Source organism: Nannospalax galili, unplaced genomic scaffold (genome assembly GCF_000622305.1).
Source record: "Nannospalax galili isolate Female #2095 unplaced genomic scaffold, S.galili_v1.0 scaffold934, whole genome shotgun sequence".
In the NCBI taxonomy this organism is placed as follows: Eukaryota; Metazoa; Chordata; class Mammalia; order Rodentia; family Spalacidae; genus Nannospalax; species Nannospalax galili.
Genome location: NW_008334762.1, coordinates 13,253 through 22,855, shown reverse-complemented (window position 1 = coordinate 22,855; position 9,603 = coordinate 13,253). Strand labels below are relative to the sequence as shown.

At 47.0% G+C, this 9,603-nt stretch overlaps 1 long non-coding RNA gene across 1 annotated transcript; it reads left to right on the top strand.

The window, feature by feature from the left end:
• Positions 1 to 3,106: 3,106 nt before the first annotated feature.
• LOC115069671 lies at positions 3,107 to 8,573 on the top strand. The gene is made up of 2 exons (XR_003848915.1): positions 3,107 to 3,265; positions 8,157 to 8,573. It is a non-coding gene; the product is annotated as an uncharacterized LOC115069671 (long non-coding RNA).
• The last annotated feature ends 1,030 nt before the right edge of the window (positions 8,574 to 9,603 follow it).

Here is a 9,603-nt window from a genome sequence, read left to right as displayed (position 1 = left end):
TTTGGGTGTTTAAGGCCATACAGTTGGTCCAGATAAACCTATTTATTTTTACTCTTAAGGGCATTTGAGGATCTGTTCCTCAGGGGTCACATGGGCTAGGGGGGAGCCCCTGGCTCCTTTCTTTTACAAGTTCTGCCTATGTGAAGATAAGTCAAAGGTCCTGCTTGACCATGGTTGGCTTTGCTTGGAAGCATGGAAGAAATGATTCCTCTGTGTTGACCCTCCTCTTTATAGACTGGACACTGGTTCAAATCCATACAGTGGGGTCTCCTCGGCCTCCTTGATCAAGAAAACAGGTGACTCACTACCATTATAGGACATTTTTAGAGATGCTCATAGTCCCCTGGAACTAGTTGACCTAGGAGGGCAAGACATATACTTCTTGTTCTGCTATGTATAATTTGTCAGTAGGTTGTAGGAGTAATATGGTTTCCTCCCTCTAGTTTTCAAAACTAGCTGGGCATTATTTATCTCCTGCAATGTCTCACCCTTCCATCATGGTTTTCCCACTTAAGGTGCCCCATTTCTGTCGGGATCCATGCTTCACATAAGCATTCGAAATTAGAAGAGTGTCACTTTAAGAGCTTCTGAGCTCTCTGCTTCAGTGGTCAGAGCTGACAGGCTGTACCTGTATGATAAATTAGATCTTCTGGAAGAGGCAGCTATGTGCTGTTAGTAAAAATTACCTAGGTAACCCCAACTCCAGGTCGGGCAAAAAGGACCTGTGGGACCCCACAGTTCAGTTCCTTCTGGAGATCTCTCTTCGACCTGTACCTGCCTTCCTTTCAATAAATTCCTCGCATAACTTCAGACTTTTGCCTGAGTGTCCTTCTTGTTGAAGACCCAAGCCTGGTGGGCTTGGGGGGCATTTGACAATTGGCGCCCAACGTGGGGCATGAAGACCCCCGGCACCAGGCTGCCCAAGAAAATTTTTTTAGGAAAAATTGTTTTGGGGGTAAGTATGCTTTTGTTAGGTAAGCATGTCCTTTTCCCTTCTTTCCTTCAGTACATTTTTCATAGTTATAGGTTGCAAGTTTCAGGGTTTGGTTTATGGGCTCTTGGTATGGGATTTTTAGATTTTAGAGTAGGGGACAGAGTCAGGAAAAAAGTGAAAATGGCGTCTCAGACAGGAGAAGCAGTTTCACTTGACTTCTGGGATGCCTGGACATTTGTTAGATTGTTTGCTGAATACTGTCCAAGGAGCTTGTTTCCAAGCCAGTTTTTCCATACATCTAGAAAGACGATTAATCTTTATGAAATTCATGAGGAAGTGAGGCATAAAGTTTTAGAGCAAGTTTGCAGAGTATTTTATTCAGAGTTTCCTCCTCCTTACCCAGTTCCTGGCGTTCAGAGTTCAGGGAAAAAGCAGACACAGACGGCTAACTTTAAATTCTGGCACAGAAAATCAGACCTAGATGTTAACAATGGACTGTCCTTTTAAAGATGTTTTCTGCCTGATGTCTCTTGCTTTTTGTTTCAAACTAATGTAGTATAGGCTAAAAATTTGAAAAGCTGACTCTGGGCAGAAACTGGTTCTTTCTGTTCAGACTCATACTAGTTCTCGCAAACTTCTGTTCTCAAGAATTTTCCAAGTTCAGACTGATCCTCTGACTTTGTGAAAGAAACTGAGAGCAGCTTGCATGTTTTAGTGCCTTGGCATGCAGGAATTTCTCTGGTTAAAAAGGCTTCCACCTCAGGGCTCAGTCTCCTTGGGTCCCTTACTGGGTGACCTAAACCTAGATTGATTGTGCAGTGTCTTGTGAAAGCAGACAGAGACTTCAAACTCCGCTGCAGATTAATCTACTGAGGAACAGTTTGATGGCTGTTCAGGATGCTGACCAGGGCCATCCACAGCGATGCTTTGGGACATAATACTGGTGTGCCCATGCGATGTCAACACTGTGCCTTTTGCATTGTCATTTCATGGTTTTCCCACTTAAGGTGTCCCCATTTCCCCCCTTTCTCCCTTAATAATACCCTTCTCCTACAATCCTACCTCTTGACCTCCTTCTTTCCCTTTATCCCCTAGGTTCTTTGTATACCATTCCCTCCCCGCTCCCTTAAACTAACCCAATTTTTATCCATATCTCCGTTATTAATGCCTGTTTCCTACTGTTCTTCTCTTTCAGGTTCTATTCCTTTACCTCCCTGGTTCCTGTGCTTATGTCTGGATACATACCCACTGAGTTCCATGGTTGTGGTTTCCACACTTGTGGGCCTTGGAGCTGGGGGGATGGCCCTTGGAGCTACATCCTTAATTATGGCACAAAAAGGCCTCCAACAGATCAGGGCAGATATGGATGCTAGCCTAGATAAAGTTGAGACAGCCATTAGGTATCTCCAGGAGTCGCTTTCCTCTCTAGCCCAAGTAACTTTACAAAATAGGAGGGGGCTCGATCTCCTGTTCCTCGAGCAAGGTGGTGTATGCAAAGCCCTTGGAGAAGAATGCTGTTTCTATGCTGATAATTCAGGAGTGGTTATGGATAATTTTGACAAATTAAGAGAGGACTTAAACAGACATCAGCCAGAACAGGAGCCCTGGTACCAAGAGTGGTTCACTGCCTCACCATGGCTCACTATCCTTATTTCTATGCTGGCAGAGCCTCTCATAATCCTTATACTCCTCTGCATAAAAGGGAAAATAGAACAAATACAATTAATGACATTGCGAATTCAATATGATCGCCTGCCCACTTCTCCCCTAAAAACACGAGCCTAGCCAAAGGCAGAACACCGGTTTACCTAAATCAAGGCCTGGACAGTTACCGGGGCTCTTCCACAGGCCCCGATTCTAAATAAAATAAAAAAGGGGGAGATGTGGGGACTTGGTGATAGAAAACAACTCAACAGTCAGGAGAAGTAGAGACCATATGGGCATGGTGATAAGAAATGGAAACCTAACAGTTCTGGGAAACAGAAGCCTGGCCCTGGAGAGATAGGAACCTGACAGCTCTGGGAAATTGAAACCTAAAATACTAATTAAGTCCTGTGGTCATGACCAATCAAACCCCGGGGTTGAGTAAAGGAGGGACACTCAATGCTCACAAATGTATAGAAGCACTTGCCTAAAGCTTAATAAACGATCTCTTGCTGGACAAGACTCCCTGCCTCCTTGGTGATTCCTTGGGAACAGAGGGTTGGGATGGCAGCTTACTCCCCATCCTCAGCCCCCATCGTGCTGTGTGTGGGGAAGGACCCCTGCAACTGGTGCCCCGTGTAAGGAACAACGAAAGAGATACCGGCTGAGGCCAATCAGTCTTTCAGGGTGAGTGAGATCCTTAGTGTGGGTAACGCAACTTCTAAGAAGCATGAACTGGCCCTGAAGGTTGCATTATATGCTCAAGAGCTGAGGGCTAGAAGTTTCAGACTCTGTAGGAAACCAGGTCTGGGAGACTGTGACTCTTTTGGCCCCATGGGTTCCTGCAGCCAACCTGTTCTCGGCAGACACCTGGGAAAGGGTTGAGGGCTTGGCCAGGAAAAGGGAGCTGCACTTTGGGATCAAACCCCCTTTGGGATTCTATCCCACTATATCAGCCCTTAAGGGGTGCTTTGGGGGACCCATTCCCACTCAGGAGGGGCAGGCTAGGGATGGAGGTGCCCTCCCTCTCCATGAGGAAGAAGGGGAGATTAAAAATCAGGAAGACTGGGCCCAGTTTGATAAGGAGAGGAGCAAGGCTGGGACACGAAATAACCAAGTTGAGGCTATGGCAGCTGACCTCAAGGCTCAACCTGTCCCTAGAGGTGGAAGAGGCTGGGCAGGGGAAGCAGATCCCTCAAAGGGAGGTCGGAGAGGCTAAAGGTCCAGAGCCAATCCCCTGTTGCTGACTGGATAATTATCAAACCCTCCAGTGGGGTCCAGCCAGCCTCTGGCCAGGGGAAAATGCCTTTCATGCGGGCCCCCCCTCGTGCCTATAGCTCCACAATGGCTGACGTATGTGGAAGCATGTCCGGTCAAGGCCCCGCAGCCCTCCCGATCTCCGTGCCAAGCCTTCCCTGTTAACCTGGTCCCAGGACCATGAAGACCCAGGATCTCAAGGAATTGAGGGCACCTGTAGCACAGGATGGCCCTAATTTGCCCTGGGTCAATACTGTGTTGGAGGGCTTGGCTCACCATCCCTGCATGCCCAGAGACTGGTATGACCTGACCAGAGCAGTTCTTTCAGGACTACTTTTTGTTAAATGGCAGGCACTATTTAAAGAGGAGTGCCGGGTTACAGCAGAGCAAAACCAAACAGCCAATTACTTGATCCTTTTTACATATGGGCAGCTGTCTGGCACCTCTGATGGCTATTCAACTGGGGAGCAGCAAGCGGCCCTCCCTCCCTTGTACAGAGAGCAAGTAAAGGCCACAGGCTTGTCAGCAAGGAGGAAACTCAATGAGGGCCCGACAGAGGACCCTATAATAGGACTGAGACAAAAGCCCTCTGAGCCTCTTCCTGAATTCATAGATAGGGTGCAGAACAGGTTGATATGGAAATTGCCTCCCGAGCCTTTGCGGGACAAATTTGTAAGAGTTATGGTGTGGGACAGCATGAATCAGGATCGTCGGGTGGCTTGCTCTGGGCTTAGAAATAACTCCATGAGTTGGTGGATCATGGCCTCCCAGGATGTAGGAACCTGACCTCATGAGATTCACATGCTGACTAATGTGCTAAAGGCGCAAACTGCTTCATTGGCAGAAGCCATGATGCAGGCCCTCTCAACCACCCAGATGACGTGGCTGAAAGAAAGGGGAGGAGGAAAATGTTTTAACTGTGGGAAGTGAGGGCACTTTAAGCAAGACTTCCCTGAGGAAAAGGGACAAACCCTGAAACAGGGGGACCAGATAGGTGTCAGGCCAAAAAAACCCCTGTCCTCACTGCAGAAAGGGATATCATTGGAGAAAGGATTGCAGATCTAAGTTTGATATAACTGGAAAGCCTTTAAACTAGTTCCGGGGCAGCCTCTAGCCCTGTTATCAAAAGGAGGACCTGAGATGGGAATAACTGAGACCAATTGGATGGTTCCCATCTGTGAAGGCCTCAGGCCAAAGATGAGCATCTTCATAGGGGGAAAAAGATTTCACTGTCTCATAGATACTGAGGCAGATCTTAGCATACTTAGAAAGGAGGAGGTACCTAGTACATGGCCTCTAAAACCCGGCCTATAAGTTTTGGGCATGGGCGGGCTTGCTGGAGTCAAGGAGGTGCAGGGACTGTTAGAGTGGAGGGATGCAGATGGATCTAGAGGCGAGATCCAGCCTGTAGTAGCACCCGGGTTGTAGTCCAATTTGCTTGTCCAGGACCTTCTAGGCCAAATGGATGCTATGTTGACCACAGATAATAAGGCATTTTATGAAGACCTCTTAGAATAGGAAGAGTTCAACAGACTCCCAAAAAGATTAGAGGAGACCTAAGAGCAAGAGTTCTCAAACTTTCATAATTATCAGGAAGAGTCCGATAAGATCCTGCGGGTTCACCCCCAATTCTAAAGTTCACTGCCCCTCAGGTTCCAGCTATCCAATGGTCCCCAGGGGTGCCTGTATGGGTGGAGCAGTGGCCACTACGTGAAACAAAGTTACAGGCTTTGAAAGAAATTGTGCAGGAACAATTACAACTGGGCCACATCTGGCCTTCTGTAAGTCCATGGAATATACCCGTTTTTGTTATTAAGAAGGCCTCTGGCAAATGGAGAATGCTACAAGATTTGCATAAAATCAATGCTAGAATGACCCTAGTGGGTACACCCCTATGGGGGCTGCCTTGGATCCCTGTTATTTCCTCAGATTTGTTTCTTATAGTTATAGACATTAAAGATTTTTTTTCTCTATCCCTCTACAACCCCAGGATTGTGAAAAGTTTGTTGTCTCTGTACCTTCCACCAACTTTAAAACACCTGATGAGAGGTATGAATGGACTGTTTTACCCCAAGGTATGGCCAATAGCCCAGCATTCTGCCAAAGCTATGTAAAGACACTTTTGGAGCCTGCCCTCTTACTCCCTCACACCATTGTGTATATTTACATGGATAATATCATCCTGGGAGCCCTGAGCCCCCAACAATTAATACAATTATATGGGGTTACCCAAAAGTGTGTACAGACAGGCAGGCTCCACGTATCCCCTGATAAAATACAAACTGTTGCTCCCTTTAAAATCCTGGGAACCATACTTTCTTTGGAGGCAGTAAGTCCTTTAAAACCACAATTGGCTGTCAAGCCCACCGTTACCCTCATGGAGCTGCAGAGACTATTAGGAGAAATTAATTGGCTGAGAGCCTGGATACCTATTTCCACTGAGACCTTAAAAGCACTCTTTCAATTGCTAGTGGGAAAACAGCCTTCAGAACTAATTCACTTGGCTCCTCAACACCTGCATGTCTTACATGATGTCCAGGATGCCCTGGACCAAGCCAAACTCGCCTAGTACACACCTAGTAAAGATCTTGAGTTGTGGGTACTCCCTGGCGAGACTTCTATGTCGTCAGTCCTTATGCAGGATGGAAAGCCCCTCACTGGGAGGCATGCCACGGGTTTATACACCCATGGATCAGTTAGCTGACTTGATTGAAAAGTGGCAGGACATGGCCCTAAGACATTATAGCATAGACCCTCTTAAAATTGTTATCCCCTATCGGCTTAAAGATTTTGAATGGCTTTGCAGAAATAACAATCAAGTGGCCATAGCCTTGGAAGGGTTCCTGGGAAATTTGGACTGTCATTATGGCCCTCATAAATGGGTAACCTCCTTTCACACCCTCTCCTGGGACACCCCCCAGCTCTTTAAGGAGCCATTAGTGGAAGCCCATAATGTTTTCACTGACAGGGGCAGGTTTGGAGCTGCAGTAATAGTATACCCAGGAACAGGCGAAACATCAAAAAGATATATTCATACTTGTGATGGGTCAGCTCAGTTCAAGGAGCTTGTAGCTGTTACTCTGGCCTTGACAAAGGTAAGTAAACCCATGAATTTGTTTTCTGACAGCCTATACATAGTTAATCTTCTTCCAGGACTACTATACACAGTTAATCTTCTTCTCACATCCAGCTGGATGGGAACCCTATCACCCCCTTGATGATTCAGACTCACACACTGCTTAAAGAAAGAAAAGCCCCTATCTTCCTACAACACCTTAGGGGACACCAAGGATTGCCGGGCTTCTATCCCAGGGCAATACTGAGGCAGACAAAATGGCGTCCACCCAAATTATGACAATGGGCTTGAATCAGGCTCAGGGGTTACATGACCTCACACATGTAAATTGGTGGGGGCTCCATGAGAGATTCCCTCAGATTTCCATTAAGAACCTGAAAAAAATCATACAAACCTGTAAATCTTGTCAACCCTTTCTGCAGGTGCCACCTCTACAACAAGCAGGTGTAAACCCCAGGAGACTCAAACCTAATTCTTTATGGCAAACAGATGTCACACATTATGCTCCTTTTGGAAAACTTAAATATGTTTTTGTATCTATTGATACATTTTCACATGCCTGCTGGGCCACTGCCCATGCAGGGGAAAAGTCTAAACATGCTCAATCTCACTTTCTCCAATGCTTTGCTTTGCTACATTGGGACTTCCCCCCAGAATCAAAACTGATAATGGCCCATGTTTTGTGAGTAAGAGTTTTCAGGAGTTTTTCCTGCTTTGGAACATCCAACATAGTACAGGGATTCCTTACAATCCCCATGGCCAAGCTATTATAGACCGCAACCATCAAAACCTTAAAATTCCATTACAAAAACAAAAAGGGGGAGTAAGCCCCCATCACCAGTTGGGGCTGGCACTTTTCATGATTAATATTTTAAATTTGACCAAGGACCACCCCCTCCCAAGATTTCAAAGGCACTGGGGGCAATTGGACCTAAAACCCCAGGTTAAAGTCAGGTGGAAGGACCCTGTGACATCCCAATGGAAAGGGCCAGACCCACTCTTAACCATAGGGAGGGGATATGGATGTGTCTTCCCCATGGGTGAAACAAAACCTATTTGGATACCTGCTAGAAACATTAAGCATTTTCCCTCACAGGACAATGGATGGGACAAAGATGACCAATAAAGAAAAGAAAAAGCTATGGTGGCACAACTTCATGATTAACAAATGCCAGCAAAAGCAAAAGGTTAAAAGCAAGGGGATAAATACCCTTGAGAAGGCCTACCTCTCTCTCTCTCTTGCAGAAAATGGAGCACAAAATCCTCCTGTTGCTGGCCCTCTCCCTAAACTGTCTACAAGTGAGGAGTCAAGCCTATGGGTTAGATAATCCACATCAACCCCAGAAGGTCACCTGGTTGGTGATCAACATGGCCATGTCAGATGCCATCAATAAAACTACTCAGATCACCCCCCCCTTCTACATGGTGGCCGGACCTGCAATTTGACCTCTGCAATCTTACAGCTGGATCTTGGGACGTGAGCGGATGAATGGCCCCGGGGAAAAACAGACTGGAATATGGAGACAGCGGGAAGGGATGCACCCTGCCACTTGTGGGTTCCCCTAACTCTCCTGGCTGCTCAGATGTCCTTAAAAGACATGCGTTGCTATTGACAACATTCTATGTCTGTCCCGGGTCCAATAGAATTGCATCACAATTATGTACATGTGTGAGGGGGTGTCTTTTATTGTGCAAGCTGGGGATGCGAGAGCACAGGGATGGGGTATTGGATTAAGGGTAAAGGACCCATCCACGTTAGTAGGCTCAAACAACAACAAGTGTCAAAAAACTCATTGTATGGGTAGTGTGCAAACTATCGTTGTAACCCCATACAGATCAGCTTTTCAGAACAAGGGGAAAAAAAGGAAGGATGGGAAACTGGAAAGATATTTGGGTTAAGACTCTATGTCTCAGGATACGACCCTGGCCTCCTACTGATGATCAGGAGGGTTGTCGAACCCCTGCCCTACCAGGAGACAGTGGGTCTGGCCTGGTTCCCACCGCCTAGACCCACCAGCCCTGCACGTCACTACTAGCCCGATGCACGACACTAACATCCTGGCATCAGAAGCATCTGTGCCTGGAGACCCTGGTCCAGGCTTAAGTGGGACCAGGCATGAGGGCATTCATCAGGCAGTACAGCTTGATTACACTTTTCTCAATACCTCTAGACCTGAACTTGTTGACCAGTGCTGGCTGTGCCTAGACACCAGCTCTCCAACGGTGGAGGCCCTGGGGAGAATGGGAAACTTCATAAACACTACTCACAGTGGTCAATGCCGATGGGCGGGCTCAACACAAAAACTGGCGGGCTCACCCTACCTCTTATACGTGGTGAAAATATGACCTGTGTTGCCCATGGACACCCTGCTGGACACTCCTGGGGGCGCTGTCAAAACATCACTTCAATAGGGGGTAACTGGGTAGTCCCTATCGAGCCTTCATATTATTGGCTGTGCCAAAAATTGGGTTTGACCCCTTGCCTTTCTCTTGTTGTGGCAAGCGGTGGGGGGGGGGAACATATGCACCCTGGTCTTACTCTTCCCTTGTGTCATTTATCACTCCACTGAGGAAATGCAGGGCCAGGAGATGCACATACAAAAAAAGAGAGTTGCTTTTCATGGTTGTGGTCTCCACACTTGTGGGCCTTGGAGCTGAGGGAACGGCCCTTAGAGCTACATCCTTAGTTATG